Genomic DNA, 15,869 nt, shown 5'->3' on the forward strand with positions numbered 1-15,869 from the left:
GTTCTTTGTATTTCTTGGGACTGGATCTCTGAGTGCCTCTCTAGGTTTGGACAGTTTTCTTCCAGGATTTCATGAAATAGATTATTATTGCCCTTATGAGTCTCTTCGCCTTCTGGGATACTAATTATATGAATGTTTGGACGTTTGATGGTATCTAGTATTTCTCGTATATTATTCTCTTTTTTTTTGGCAATTTTCTCAGTCTTTGTGGTGGATTTTTCTAGGCCAGCAACTCTATCTTCTACATTTGAGATTCTATATGTCTGAGATTCAATTCTCTGTATGATCTAGTCTGCTTTTAATACTTTCAAGGGAGATTTTGACTTCCTGTATTATAGCCTTGATTTCTAACAGGTCCATTTGATTCTTTTTTATTGCTTGTATTTCCTTTTAGATCTTGCAAGAATTTCCTCACCTCCTGGAACTCAAAAGCTCCTTTCTCCTGCCTTTTCTGTAGTTCATTGTCTCTCTTCTCTTCCATCTCTGTTAGCTTCATCATTAGAATATTCTAAATTCTTTATCAGACATTTCCATGATTTCCATTGAACTGTCTGTGAATGAAGAAGAGTTATTCTTTTCCTTTGGAGGAGAGGTATTTTCTTGCTTTCCCATATTTCTTGCGACTGTGCAGTGATTTCTAGTCATCTGATGGATGGCATGTTTCTTAATTCTCAAAACTCTATCTGAGCATTCAGGAGTGTGCAGGAGGAGATGATCTGGAATCTCTTTGCCATTCTGTTTTTATCCCTTTGTGCAGCAGATTCAGTGGGTATTGAGGAATATGTTAACCCTAATAGTATTTGGATGTTTGGCTATGGTTCCCTTAGATCCATCTAGAAACATAGTGAATGGAGATTGAGGAACAGAGTGATGAGGTAAAAGAAAAAGAAAATAAAGCAGAGAGAGAGAGAGAGAGAGAGAGAGAGAGAGAAAAGAAACAGAGAGAAAAAGAAGGAAAAAAATTAAAAACAACAAAGAAAATGTTTTTAAAAAAAGACTCCATGGAGGAGTCTTCATCTGAAGGCCTGCCTGTCCTGGAGGGGAGGGGAAAAGGGGATTATTAGAAAGATAAAGGAGGGACTGAAAGGCAAGAGAATACTTTACCTTAAAAATTTTCGAAAAGAAATAATTACCAAAAATATGAGAAGACAGAGACAGAGGCAGAGAGAGACAGAGACAGAGAGAAGGCTAGAGGGGCTCCCTACCACTATAGTTTGTGGGCTGGAGGCTGAATTATAAGTAGAAAAATCTTCATTTCTCTTTTTTCCCTGAAATCACTAGTTCTCAGGAGCCATGGAGGAGTCTTCTTCTGAAGGCCTGCCCCTTGCCTGTCCACTTGAGTTTGGGGGTTGGAGGCTGAATTATCAATAGAAAATCTTCATTTCTCTTTTTTCTCTGAAATCACTAGTTCTTAGGAGCCATGAAGGAGTCTTCTAATAAGTTTATTTACTTCTTACATCTATGAGTCAGAGGACATGCTCCTCCTCCGGTCTCAGCCAGCCCTAAATCAAAGGTGCATATGTGTCCTGCATCATCAGGGAAGTCTCTGATGGGAATCCAGAACCTTCCCTTGTGCATCAACCATGCAAAGCATCATGTTTTACCACTGCCACAGTTCAGCCTCCAGCATACTGGAAGTGTCGAAAACACGAGGCCACTCTTTGCGGTTAAGTCCACCATTCAGTCCTCATATTCTGCTTTTTGATCTTCCCTACTGGATCTTCATTTTCTGTTAGGAGTAAGTCAAGAAACATTATGATATTTTCTGAGCCTTCGAGTCAGTTGTCCAACATGTACTGTTTTCCTGTACTAGAAAATAATATTAGAGATACAAATCGATTACTGTGGGAGGGATACAAATCTGATTATTGTGGGAGGTGGGCATGAGAGTCCTTAAGCTGGAGAAGACATACCTCTAAGACTGTGTGCTCACAACTGGTTTGTTTAAAACATTCAGACAGTTAAGTAGCCACATCCTACTCAACATATGAGGGGACTTCAAAAAGTGGCACAGCAGTACAGCAGTAAAACACAAGCCTCTACAGGGCTGAACCTTGGGAAGGTTCTGGGTTCACATCCAGAGGCCTTCCTGAGCATTCTGAGCATCTGCATGCCCATGATCCAGGAATAGCCAAGGCTGGGGATGGATCATGGCATCAAGACCCCATTGGAAGACCAGCCCTGTAGTGCAGTGGATAAACACTGCGTATCAGGAGCTGGATACCAAAGGGCCAATCACAGTATGAATCCCAGCAGCTCAGAAAACACACTGTGTGTGTGTGTGAGAGAGAGAGAGAGAGGAGAGAGAGAGAGGAGAGAGAAAGAGTGCATGTACAGATACTGACAGGATGAAGGAGGAAATAGGATCATAGCATAACCAGAGGGTTCTCTTTCTCTCTCTTCCCATCTGTCTCTGTCAGAAAAAGATGGAATTACGTACAGCTTTATTTTGGTGCAAAAAATTTAAAAATCTATGTTTAGTTTTTTCTATAATATGCATTTTCCATGAATTTCTTGAAGACATCTCATAATTTATAAAGTTTTATCTTCCTCCACAACTTTCTACTATGTAGACACCAAGCTGCTGCTCATCACTGCTGTGACTCTGGAAGGGCAGTCAGTGCTTCCTTTTCTGTCTTTTAAGCATCGAATACTGATGAGCACTGTACCACTAGGGCCAGTGTGAGGCTCACTGGGTCATAGCCCCTACTAAAGGAGCTCTCTGCCTAGTGGAGAAGTCAGTCATGAGACAATGACTTGCCTCGGATGAGGACACGTGCATAGTGGAGACCTGCACGGAGAGGACCACCTCTGGCCAGGTGGATCAGGGAAGGATTTGCCAATGTAGCAGGAGAGAGGTGGAGAAGGAGAAGGCATGCCAAGGTAGGAACAATATGTATAGAGACACAGGTGGGTGAAAGAGCATGGAATATTCCCAATGTGTTAGGGGCAGTGGAGGAGATGAAGACAGGAGATAGGGAGGAGACAGATCACGCAGGGGCTTGAACCACCAGCTAAGGGTAGATTAATATTCCTAAAGACACTGTGGTATCATCAGAGGGATTTAATTAGGGGCAAGGAAGAGAAAGATTTGCATTTTGGGGGAAAGATTTGCATTTTTAGTGACTTTTTCTGGCAGCCCTATAGAAAAATGCCTCAAGAATATGCCTACTATATGCTTCACAGATTCTTTCCAATCTCTGTTTGTCCATCTTTTAATGGTGAGAGTATGTTAATCCAAATGACACCATTTGACAATCATAAATTCTTTTATTTCCCTTCTGAGATAAAAAGGGAGATTGACTGGTCTGTGCCTTTCCTTTCTGGAGCTGGCCTTTTAAACCTCCAAAGTCCCATAGACAAGACAAAGATTATGTAATGGATTGAAGGACTTGTTTATTTTCTACCAATATTTATTTTCTGAATATTTAATTAATTAATGCCTCACATGGTTCCAGAAGAGAAGGACCCAAGATGATCTTTACTTTTATGGCAATTGATTGAAATAGGATCCTGCTAATTAAGATAAAGCGGTATGTTAGGAGAAGACTGGGGAAAAGGGAGCTAAGTATGGGTCCCAGTAGGATGTACTACAACCTACTACAACAGAGAGGGCAGGCCTGTGGCAGTGGACCTGGTGCTCGCCTTCTGCTTAAATGAGGGAAGAGATGATCGTCATAAGTGAGAAGGAGAATTTTACGGTGACTGAGACATCTGACAGATACATCCAGCCATCATGAAATGACACTGTAGGAGTAAGCTGATAAAATAAACAAATTGTATTTCTCCAATAATAAGTAAATACCCTGATTTAACTTTCCTCCTAACCTATAATTTCTGCCAATACACCCAAAAAGAAGGCAGAGACTAGAGAACTCTATTGATATAGTCCTTCCTTCCAAAGCAGGGACCAAAGAAAGATATACATGAATTGAGCCCCAAACAGTCATAATACCATCTTATCTTTTTCATATCTGTAATATTTGCAGTGATATTCATGTTTCATTCTTGTTATTAGCCATTTGCATTTTCTTTCTTTCCTTTCTTTATCAGTCTTGATAGGGACATATCAATGTTATTAATGTATCAAAAAAGCTTTTTCTGGGGACCAGCAGGTGGTGTGGTGGTTAAGGTGCTGGACTCTCCCACATGGCAGACCACAGTTCGAGTGCCGGGCCTGGCGGCTTCCATTCTCCCTTTCCTTCTCTCTCTCATTCTCTCTCTTTGGTCAAAATAAAATAAATGAATAAATAAATAAAATTAAATAAATAATTTTTTAAAAAAGCTATTTAAAAAAGCTTTTTTTGTTGAATTTACTGACTTTTTAGTTTTATAGAATTTTAGTATTTTCTTTTTTCTATATTTCCTTTTCCTTTTCTTAAATTTAACGTACTTTTTCTAGCTTATTTACATGAAAGCCATTTACATAATTTTCAGATGTGCTTCGGTAAATATGTTTGAAATCATCATTTTTCCTCTATGTACTATGGTTTAGAGAACATACTTTGAATGAATAACTTTAATCATTTCCTTTTGAGATTTCCATTATAGCCAGAATATGGTCGATTTTCATAAAAGTTGCACTTAAACTTGAAAGGTTTTGTATTTCATTGTTGTTGAATGTAGAGTTCTATACACATCAATTGGGTTATATCTGTTAACATTTTTCAAAACTTTTATACCCTTATCATGTATCCTTTTTAGATTATGTTGTTGATTATTGAGAGAGGTGTATTATAGTCTCTCACTTTAATTGAGAATTCTCCATTTCACCTTCCAGTTTGTCAACCTAATTTTTTTATATTTAGAAGTTATATTATCTGAGGCATATAGATTGAAAATTACTACATCCTCCTGGTAGATTTATCCCTTCAGTATTATGAAATATTTTTCTTTTTATCTAGTAATTCTTTTATTTTTATATACATCTCTGCACAGTTTTCCTTTTTCATTGTTTTCATAATATACTTTTTCCTACCATTTTGCTTTCAAATTTTGTATCATTAAGAAGGTGTTCACTTGTAAGCAGCATTAGTTGGATTAATTTTCTACTTTTTAAATCCAGTTTGGTTGTGGTTTTTACTTTTATTTTTAATTGCCAGATGACATGTGTGCTCACCAGAGAGAGAAAAAGGAAATAAAGCACCCCCCAATGGGGCATGGTCATGATGTAATTCTTTCTTCTCCATTTGTCCCTCCTATTGGGATTTGGGACACACATGCATATACAGATGCCCAGTGGGTTTTTCAGGCCACTGAGACAAGGATTCAAACTGCAGTTGGCCATGTGGGATCCAGCCTTCTATGCACAGGGCTCAACCACTGCACTGTGGGACCAGCCCAAGTTGTATTATTCTTTAATTAGAGTAATTGCTTTATTTGGATTTAACATAATTACAGAGGTATATTTGTGTTTATATTTATTGTCTGTATTAGTTAGGACTCTCCAGAGAGACAGAACCAATCAAATGTAGAAAAAAAAGTTTATAGAGTAAGTATACAAAGAAAAAAAAAATTTTTTTGAGAGAGATTTTTGCTATAGGGCACATGTGCTTGCTGGACAGACAGAGAGACAGAAAACAAGAAATCACCCCTGTTGGGGGACGGCCAGGCCACAATCCCTTCTCTTCCATTCTCCTCTTGGCATCTTGGGCACACACACACACAGGTGCCTGGCATGAGTTTTAAGCCACTGGGTCCAGGATTTAAACAGCAGTAGCCTAGGTGGGAATCCAGCAACGCAACCATTATTCCATCTACTAGTCCCAAGAAACGTATTTTTGTACATGTGTACAATGTGTTTGGGTTTTAAGCTAAGCATTATCACAGAACAGTCAAAAAATATTTTTTAATTAAAAAGATTTATAAAGTAAAAGCACTACAATAATCAAAGTTTGATTTATTACTGAGTAAAGAACATTTCTAAAATAAATTTAGTGTAGCCAAAGTATACAGTGTTTATAAAGTCTACAGTATTGTACAGTAATGTCCTATACCTTCACATTCACTCACCAGTAAAATAAAGGATATAAAGAAAATATTTTTATACATCTGTACAATGTGTTTGTATTTTAAGTTATAAGAAGTGTTTACAAAAGAGTCTAAATGTTTTTTTAAAATAGCTTATAGGGACTAAGGCAGCTAGATCCCACATGGCAGACTGTGCAGTTCAAGTCTCTGATGCAACAGCTTTGAAAAATACACAAGACACATTTGCATGCACACTCAAAATCTCAAAAGAAGGAAGAAATGGAAGAAAAGTGACTGTAGCATGACCATCCCCTGAGGGAGGGTGCTTTCTCTCTTCCTCTCTCTCTCTCTCTCCCTCAAACATACATGCCACCCAGCAAATTTTTTTTAAAAAGTTTATAGACTGTACCAGCAGATGGCATAATAGTTACATAGCTGAACTCCCACGTAGCTGACCTTGGTTCAAGTCCCAGACCCAGTGGCTTAAATCTCATGCCAGGCACATGTGTGTGTGTATGTGTGTGTGTACCCAAAATCCCAAGGAGAATGGAAGAGAAGGGAATGTGGTGTGACCATCCCTTCTTTGGGGATGATTTCTCACTTTCTTTATCTCTGTCTCTCCGGTGAGCATATGCACCCTATAGCAAAAAATCTCTCTCAGAAAAAATTTATAAAGCACAAAAATTACAGTAAACTAAGACTAACGTATCATTGAAGAAACAAAATTTAGTGTGTATAAATTTAGTACCGCCAGGCTGCCAGGAGGCTACCCGTGGCTGAACCAGGAGTGCTGACGGGCTAGCAGGGCAGGTCTTGCCTAAACCTCTAAACATCCTCTGACACCCCAGCCAGCTGCAAATCCAGGTCCTGGAAGATGGTGGATGGGCTTGACCTAGAAAGAACCATCGGCCAGAGGCCACACTGCTCCCTGCACAGAGGATATTCTTCTCTCACAGAGATATGAATCAATCTTTTGATGTCTATGAAAATAAGAAGCCATTTTATCTGTACACAGCCCTCCTCCTTCTTCTTCTTCTTCTACTTCTTCTTCTTCTTCTTCTTCTTCTTCTTCTTCTTCTTCTTCTTCTTCTTCTTCTTCTTCTTCTTCTTCTTCTTTTTTTTCTTCTTCTTCTTCTTCTTCTTCTTCTTCTTCTTCTTCTTCTTCTTCTTCTTCTTCTTCTTCTTCTTCTTCTTCTTCTTCTTCTTTTCTGTAGGGTGCGTGCGCTCGCAGCATGAATTTAAGCCACTGGATCCGGGACTCAAACCATGGTCGGCTACATGGGAGTCCAGCAACATAGCCATTATGCTAACTACTGGTCCTGACAGCCCATCTTCTGAAGCAATACATGTTTGGCACCTTATCCCATTGATTTTCACAAAGTGGCTGCAGGACGTGTTTAACGTGCCCCTGGTCATCCAAATGACAGACAATTAGAAGTACCTGACCCTGGACCAGGCCTGCGGCCACACTGTGGAGAACACCAAGGACATCATCACCCATGGATTCAACATCAACGAGACGTTCATCTTCTCAGACCTCGACTCCAGGGGGATGAGCCCAGGCTTCTACAGGAATGTGGTGAAGGCCAGACGCACCTCACCTTCAACCAAGTGAAAGGCATTTGTGGCTTCACCAACAGTGATAGCATCTGGACCATCCAAGCCACTCCCTCCTTCAGCTCCTCGTTCCCTCAGATCTTTCGCGTGGTGTCAGACATCCAGTGCCTCATCCTTTGTGCCATTGACCAGGACCCTTACTTCAGACCGACAAGGGACATTGCCCCCAGGATTGGCCACCCCAAGCCAGCCCTACTGTGCCTCACCTCCTCCCCCGCCCTGCAGGGACTCAGACCAAGATGAGCACCAGCGACCCCAACTCCTCCGTCTTCCTCAGCTACTCAGCCAGGCAGATCGACACCAAGGTCAACAAGCACACCTTCTCGAAGGCAGAGACACCATCGAGGGGGACCAGCAGTTAGCGTAATGCTATGTTGCTGGACTCCCACGTAGTCGACTGTGGTTCGAGTCTCTGACTCAGTGGCTTAAAAAATTCACACCGGGCGCGTGTGCGTGCGTGCATGCCCAAGATCCCGAGAGGAGAATGGAGGAGAAGGGATTGAGGCATGGCCATTCCCCCTGGGGGGTGATTTCTCACTTTCTGTCTCTCTGTCTCTCTCTGTCTGTCTGGCGAGCGCACGCGCCCTATAGCAAAACCTCTTCAAAAAAAAAAAAAAAAGAGAGACACCATCGAGGAGCACAGGCAGTTTGGGACACCTGGCGAGTGGTTCATGTACATGGCCCTTGTTCTGGAGGAGGATGACAAGCTGGAGTCAATCAGGGAGGATTTCCACAGTGGACCATGCTCATCACGGAGCACAGGAAGGAGCTCATAGAGGTCCTGCAGCCCCTGATCGCGAGCACCAGACCCAGCAAGGTCACCGACAAAGCCATCAACAAGGTCACTGATGAGGTTGTGAAAGCATTCATGACCCCCCTGAAGCTGTCCTGGAATTCATATTCTGTGTCTGAGTGTATGGAGAAATGGTATTTTATGTATACCATGAAACTAAAGAGCACTTTTGGAAATCGAAGTGGGAGTGTTGCTATACACTTGACCAAAAAACCACCCAGCTTTAAAATTACTTTTAACACAGAAAAAATAATTTAATGTAGCCTAAGTCATTGACTCACTGAGATCCTACTCCCATTCTGCAAGCTCTGCTATAAGTGTTCTGTTTAGGTCTACCATTTTTATATGCATTTTACTGTATCCTTTCTATGCTTAGATAACAGAAATACTTGCCATTGTGTTCAGTTGCATACAGTATTCTGGGTCGTACAGGTTTGTTTGCTGCACCATGTAACCTCGGTGTAGAGCAGACCACACGGTCCACGTTAGTGTAAGTACACTCCAGAATGTTCAGACATGGACGAATCGCTAAGCGATGCATTTCTCAGGACGTACACCCATTGTTAAGTGATGCAACACTGTGGAACCTATTTTGCAAAATACAACAAGGGTACTGATTTTGTTAATAATTCTTTGCTTAAACGCCACTTATTTGTGAAACAACGTTTACTACCTGTTAATTTTTAAAATATTTCTAGGGTTTGTTTAGAGTAAATTTTTCAGTGTATTAAATTATGATGATTTTATTCAGCCAGATGATAAAGCCCATCCCACAAATTCCCAATAGCACAGCCTTTATTTCTTTTCATCCCTTTTTTTTCTTTTTAGAGAGATTTTTGCTGTAGGGCGCATGTGCTCACTGGAGAGACAGAGAGAGACAAAGAGACAAAAAGTGAGAAATCAACAACACAATCCCTTCTCCATTCTCCTCTTGGGATCTTGGGCACACAGTCACATGCATCCAAAGTGAATTTAAGCCACCAGGTCTAGGACTCGAACCACAGTTGACCACGTGGGAGTCCAGCAACATAACCATTATGTCATGTGCTGGTCCCAGCATAGCCTTTATTTCAAAAGTAAAAGGAAATACATGGTAAGCTTCTCTATGGTTTCAAGTTGCTTTATCCAAAGAGAGATTTCAGATGTGAAGCTACTTGTGACGCACACATGACAAGCGAGTGGTGGAGTGGTGTCCTAAAGTTGTCTGACTCCCTATTCTCTGTCTTCTTGCCTCTCTGTGTGACTCAGGGTCTCCATATTAATTCCAGCTGGGTTCTACTGGGTTGTTGGAAAAGGCATGATGCATTTTTGCATAAAGAAAAAGATGTCATGACTTTTCTGATAACCCAATAGTTACCTCCTTCACCACACTAAATAAATAGCATTTTGCCTGCATTTTATTTTCAAAAAAGAGAGTCTTGTCACCCAAGAGCCAATGAGGCAGTGGTGGAAAGGGTGGGAGAGGGAATAAGAGGAATCAATTTTAGGTGAGGGCAGAGAAAAAGAATCCCTGCTTTGTGTTGTGCTTAATCAAAGCAAGTGTCCTAATCCTGTAGGCTTCATAGAATCCTGCTCACTGTCAGCATGAGGGTGGGCAATTCCCCAAGCAAAGGGTCCTCTGCATCCTCTATGTCTCTTGGTACTCATTTAATCTGGCCTGTAGACTTTTCTGTTAGTTATCATAATTCCCCTGAACCACCTGTCCCCAGTCTAGTAGGGGAGATTTAACAAAGGCATCTCAGATTCACGGGTGGCTAGAAAACACCCTAGAGCCTCCACGCTCCCTGGAAGCACCCACTGGGAGGCCAACCTCCTTGAGATAACAAAGCCCATAGAGACAGATCACGGCCAGCCTCCCAGGTCCCTATGCTCAGGGCCAGAGCAATCTCTGCCTCCAAGGGCCAGAGGCTTCCTTTCGTCCCAGTCCTAAACTTTCTGGAAGTAATTAATACTCAAGAGAAACAACACTAGACTAGTTAGTCAGAGTTCCAGAAGTTGCCCTCCAGGGTAACTCTGACCCAAGCTGAGGAACACTGGCTTCTCTCCTGAGCTGTCTCGTCCGTCTGTGCCATTTCCCTCGGTACCGCCTCTGAGTGCGGCACCCTGGGAGACGCCAAATACGACGGACCATGTGGGAGAAGTCAGGGGAGAAAAGTTCGGAAATCCCATGTTGCCATGTTGCCATGTGCTTTCATATCGATAACTTATTTGCAAAATGCCTTTCCTGTATATCGGTTTTAATCTCCACAATGGCTGCAAGAATTTGCCAGGGAGAAGGCTGAGTCTGAGATAAAAATCTTTGCACACAGATGTATAGGGGCTTGAAGGGCTGTGGGATAGATGCCCAAGTGTGACTGCTGGGTCAGATGGCATGTTCTAAATGGCAGCAGGCACTGTCAGGTTCTGCTCCACAGGTCGCAGCAATCCGAACTCCCACACTGGAGGGGTGGGGCCTTTTTCCTGGATCTTCTGCTTGTGCTGAGCGTTGTGCTTCTTGTGCATGTTGGCCAATATGGTTGATAAAGTGTAACTTCACGGTTATTTATTATTTTAATTCATATTTTCTTGAGTACCAGCCTGGGTGATATGCACATTTTCTCTTCTGAGAACTGTCTCTTTTTATGGGCTGCTGCTTTTCCTATTGGATTGTCTGAGTTCTCTTAGAAGATATTTGCATATTAAGTAAACGAACCTTTGACAGGTAGTATGTATCATTTTGCACTTGGTTTTGTATGTAGGAATACACATTTCACTATGCAGAATCTTAATAATCTTACATAGTTAAAAATGCAGCTTTAGTTTAGTGTTTTTTAGCTTATGATTTTTGGGTTTCTCCTCTTATTTAATAAGAAGTATGGCGCAATCCTATAAGATGTCATGCACCTGTTTATTGAAGGAAATCACACTTCTCTAAAATCTAAAAAGAAAGTACTTATTTCAAAGTGTTTGCTTGGGTAAAGGGAAAACCAAATATGGCATTTATCCTTCTAATTAATTTAGTTACTTAAAGAATTATTTAATTATTTATTAATTATTATTATTATTACCAGTCTTTAATTTGTTATAGGGCACATGCACTCACCAGAGAGACACACACAGAGAGAAAGGAAGAGGGAGGGAGAATGTGAGAAAGTAAGCCACCAGGGTCTGGGACTTGAACCATAGTTGGCCATGTGGGAGTACAGCGCCACCTACTGGCATCCCCCAAACAATTTTCTAATCAAGTTCCCTATTTCAGATTTTAGTCTATATACATAGAGAACCGGGACTCTTTTACATTAGCTTTTGGGTCTATCGCAGATTGTTGTTAGAAAGTCTCTTGAAGATAAATTCTACACTCTTCTATACATTTGACTTTTTATTGTTTATAACATTAGATATTGATCTATAAAGGAAAAACTCAAAAAAAAGCCCTTATATAAGTTTTACCCTACTTTTCTTGTTCTCTGTAGCTATTGTTTGGCATTATGCATGGTGGAATTTAAAACGTCATTTTCAGTTTCCTACTCAGTGAATTTCAGAGATTTTTTTTTTTTTTTTTTTTTTTTACTATATCTGAGAGAGATTAATTGGTTTAGGTCTAGGATCCCTGGCCACAAATTGTGTAAAGGGATTCAAAATTCCATTATAATGCTTTCTCTTTTCTTTGTGGTTTTAGAAGTCCTTTATTATGGCTCTTTACCACAGCCCTAATGTGACTCTACTGACATTCACCTTCCAATGACTTACTTACCATTAAAAAAAAGGACCAATTTTGGTTTGTTTGTTTGCTTGACAGAGGACATGAGCACTCACAGGAAAGAGAAGGGGGTAGAGAAAGCACCCTCCCGGGGATGGTCATGCCACAATCTCTTCTCCTCCATTTCTCTCTCCTTTTGGGATTTTGAGCATGCACACACATGCACCTGGCAAGTCTTTCAAGTCACCAGTCTGAGGCTTGAACCATGCAGTCAACCATGTGTGATCCAGCCACCTTAGCCACTACGCCACAGGCTGGCCCAGGTGTAGCAATCTCAAGCGGATAGTGACTCGTTAATGCGGTTGTCTTTGGGGAAAGACCTGGAGGAAAGAAGTCTCAGTATGTTTGAGTTCACAGCAGGGCAGACCCTGATGAAGGTGCAGTGAGGCCGAACTGACAACAACTTGAGTAAAACATTTTCTTAACTTTGTTTTTTTTTCCAGAGAATCTTTGAATAAGGCTACAATGAGGTCAGCATTTTGTTCTGAGCCATCAGCATAGCAGGCAAACAAAGCAGGCCTTTGACTATTTGGTACGCTTCCTTCTTCTTTTCCAAAGTTTCTCAAAGGTCCATGTAAGGTCCATTGTCTTTGCCACTATAAAAGTTCCTCATAATGGCCTTCGGGTTTCTAAAGTTAAGAGAAATTACTCTGTTTTAGAGTATATAAGCACAAGACTTATAATTATAGAAGAGCAAATACAAGTTCTGTTTGGGAAAGTCTGATTTTTTTGTGTGTGTTTTGTTTGTTTGGTTGGTTTGGTTTGCTATAGGACATGTGCACTCGCTAAAGAGAGATGGCAGAGAGAAAGACCAAGAGAGGGAAAGTGAGAACCCCCTCCCCCCCTGACGGGGAATGGCCATACGGCAATCCCTGCTCTCCCGGGGGCCTGCTCCACCCAGGGTGGGTTGAGACTTGTACACAAGGAGGCAACGCCGGTGAACAAAATTAGGCTGAAATCTCAATGCTCCTTAGCATGTTCTCAGCCGGCTATAGCCAGAGCAAGCTCAGGACCGCAGCACTAGCGGCTACCAAACACACATACTTATTGAGGGATATCTTACAGGAGTAGGAGGGGTGAGGGGGAAATAAAAGATTTACTCTATTAAACAGAACTCAAGGCCCAGGAGGCTTGCAGGAAGCTTGATAACTTCAGTCCCAGGTCAGCTTGATAACTTCAGTCCCGGACCAGGGCGGCAGCGTTGCTGGCTACAAAGGCCTAGATAGAAATCTTGTCTTGTTAAGTAAAGACACAGTTAATATATGGAATATCTATATTACAACTAAAGGGGGTGAGTCTATTGCCCATATGGGAAGGGAAGGTGATTTTGTAGCTCAGGAGACAACACAAGATGTTTTCTTAGCAGTTTTTCAAAGTTAACAGCACACAGATGAGAAACTCTTTGTAGTTAAAAACTATCTGTTGCTTGCCCGAATTAGATAAGAACTTCCAGCTAAGATAGTTACTCTTCCTCCTGGAGCCTTCAGGTGTGTTTATTCTGTTGCTGTTAGCCAGATCTGTCCTTCCTCTATTAACCCACGATCCCCGTATTTTATTTGCTGAATTCTTTGTCTGTAAATCAGTGAATTTTTGTGCTTTATCTTTAAGTCCCTGTCATGGGTAGATATGCTAATTTTGACTTCACCTGTTCAAACAAGACAGACATCATGTTTTATGATCGTTGTTCCTGTGCCTTGAATTCTGTTTCATAGAGTAAATCTTTTATTTCCCCCTCACCCCTCCTACTCCTGTAAGATATCCCTCAATAAGTATGTGTGTTTGGTAGCCGCTAGTGCTGCGGTCCTGAGCTTGCTCTGGCTATAGCCGGCTGTTTTAGAGTATATAAGCACAAGACTTATAATTATAGAAGAGTAAATACAAGTTCTGTTTGGAGAAGTCTGAGTTTTTTGTGTGTGTTTTGTTTGTTTGGTTGGTTTGGCCTATGCTAATTTGGCCTAACATAAGTTAACTTTGGCCTGCAGCTTTAACAAGGGGTATTTACGTAAAACTAGCCTTAAACTAACTTAGTCTACATATGCTACTAACACTAATTTGTCTTATACTAACTTAACCTAACATATGTTAATTTCGGCTTAAAACAGACAGGTGGCCAGGGCAAAGGGGAGCGGTCGGGGGACTTCTGGGAAATTTTTAATAATCTTTTAATCTTATACTCAGGATGTATAAGAGAGCTAGGTAATTCTTTTATAGTAGCATATCAGGGAGTCAGAGGGGGGTTGCTTCCCAGCAAGGCTACCGCAATCTCTGGAGGGAACATCAAGCAGCCTTGCCAACATGCTGAGTCGACCCAAGCTTTGCTCAAAAGGTCAAAGGCTCAAAACAGATCCTGAGGCCCTACCGGGTCAGACTCCTCCACTACTCCTCCATTCTCTCAGGATTTTTGGGCATGCACGCACATGTGCCTGGCATGCTTTTCAGTTACTGAGTCCAGGACTCAACTCAGTTGGCCATGTGGGATCCAGCCACCTTAACCTCCACAAACAGCCTGCTGGACCTGTTTTGGTGTCTTTACAAGTCTGCTGGCAAAAAAGATTCTTAGTTTTCTTCATCTGGTAACACTATCATTTTGCCCTCCTTCCTAAAGGTACTTTTTGCTAAGTATAAAATTTAACTTGAGGGCAAACTCCATGGCCTGGGGGTTAAGGCAGCCAGATTCTACATGGCCAACTACATGGTTAGAGTTCTGGACCTAGTGGGTTGAAAAACATCCCAGGTATTTGTGTGTGCATGCCCAAAATCCCAAAAGAAGGGAGAGAGGGGAGAAGGAATTGTGATATGACCATTCGCCATAGAGGACACTTTCTTCTCTCCCTCTTTTTCTGTCTGTCTCTCTGTCTCTCCATCTCTCTCTGGTGACCGTATGTGACCTCTAGAAAAAAAAAAGAAGAAAAAGAAAAGGAAAATTATTTAAATTTGGTGAGGTTTTCTTTCTGTTTGTTTGTTTGTTTATTTCCTAACAGTTGAAAAATAGTATGTTATTTCCTTCTACAGTTTCTGGTTAGAAGTCTACAGTCATTTAGTTATTCTCCTACAGGTAATATGTCTTTTTATCCTGGTTGATTTCAGTATTTTTTATGTGTACTTAGTTTATAACGGTTTGGTTATGATTGGTGTAATCCTAGAGTTTCTTGGGTTTATTACATTTAGGGTTCATTCAGTTTCTTGAATCTATAAGTTTATGTGGTTTGCCAAATTTAGAAAGATTTCATCCATTATCTCTTGAAATGTATTTTTTATCATGGAACTCTTTCTGCTATCCTAGATTGATGACAAAAATGCTATACTTTTTGATTTTTAGTTTTCTTTCTTTTTTACTTTATTTACTTATTTATTTATTAATTTTTGAGAGAGAGATTTTTGCCATAGGGCTTGTGTGCAGGCCAGAGAAACAGAAAGCAAGAAATCATCCCCTGGGGAGATGGCTACACCGCAATCCCTTCTCCTCCATTCTCCTCTTGGGATCTTGAGCACACGTGCACACACATACGCACCCGGAGTGAGTTTGAAGTCACCAGGTCCAGGACTCAAATCGTGTTCAGGCAGGTGGGAGTCCAGTGACATAACTGCTACGCCATCTGCTGGCCTCCCTTTTGTTCTTTTCTTTTTTTTACCTTTTGTAAACTTTATTTAGGCATAATTTACATACCATAAAATTCGTCCATTTAAAAACAAAATTCAACAGTCTTTAGTAAAGTCACTGTTACAGGACCATCATGATCCAATTTTAGA

The 15,869-nt window shown here is 41.0% G+C and overlaps 1 pseudogene; it reads left to right on the forward strand.

Moving 5' to 3' along the window:
• Window positions 1–6,844: 6,844 nt before the first annotated feature.
• LOC102500962 (tryptophan--tRNA ligase, cytoplasmic-like) lies at window positions 6,845–9,968 on the forward strand (annotated as a pseudogene).
• Window positions 9,969–15,869: the final 5,901 nt, after the last annotated feature.

This window comes from Tupaia chinensis, unplaced genomic scaffold, assembly GCF_000334495.1.
Source record: "Tupaia chinensis unplaced genomic scaffold, TupChi_1.0 Scaffold000217_1, whole genome shotgun sequence".
Lineage (NCBI taxonomy): Eukaryota > Metazoa > Chordata > Mammalia > Scandentia > Tupaiidae > Tupaia > Tupaia belangeri.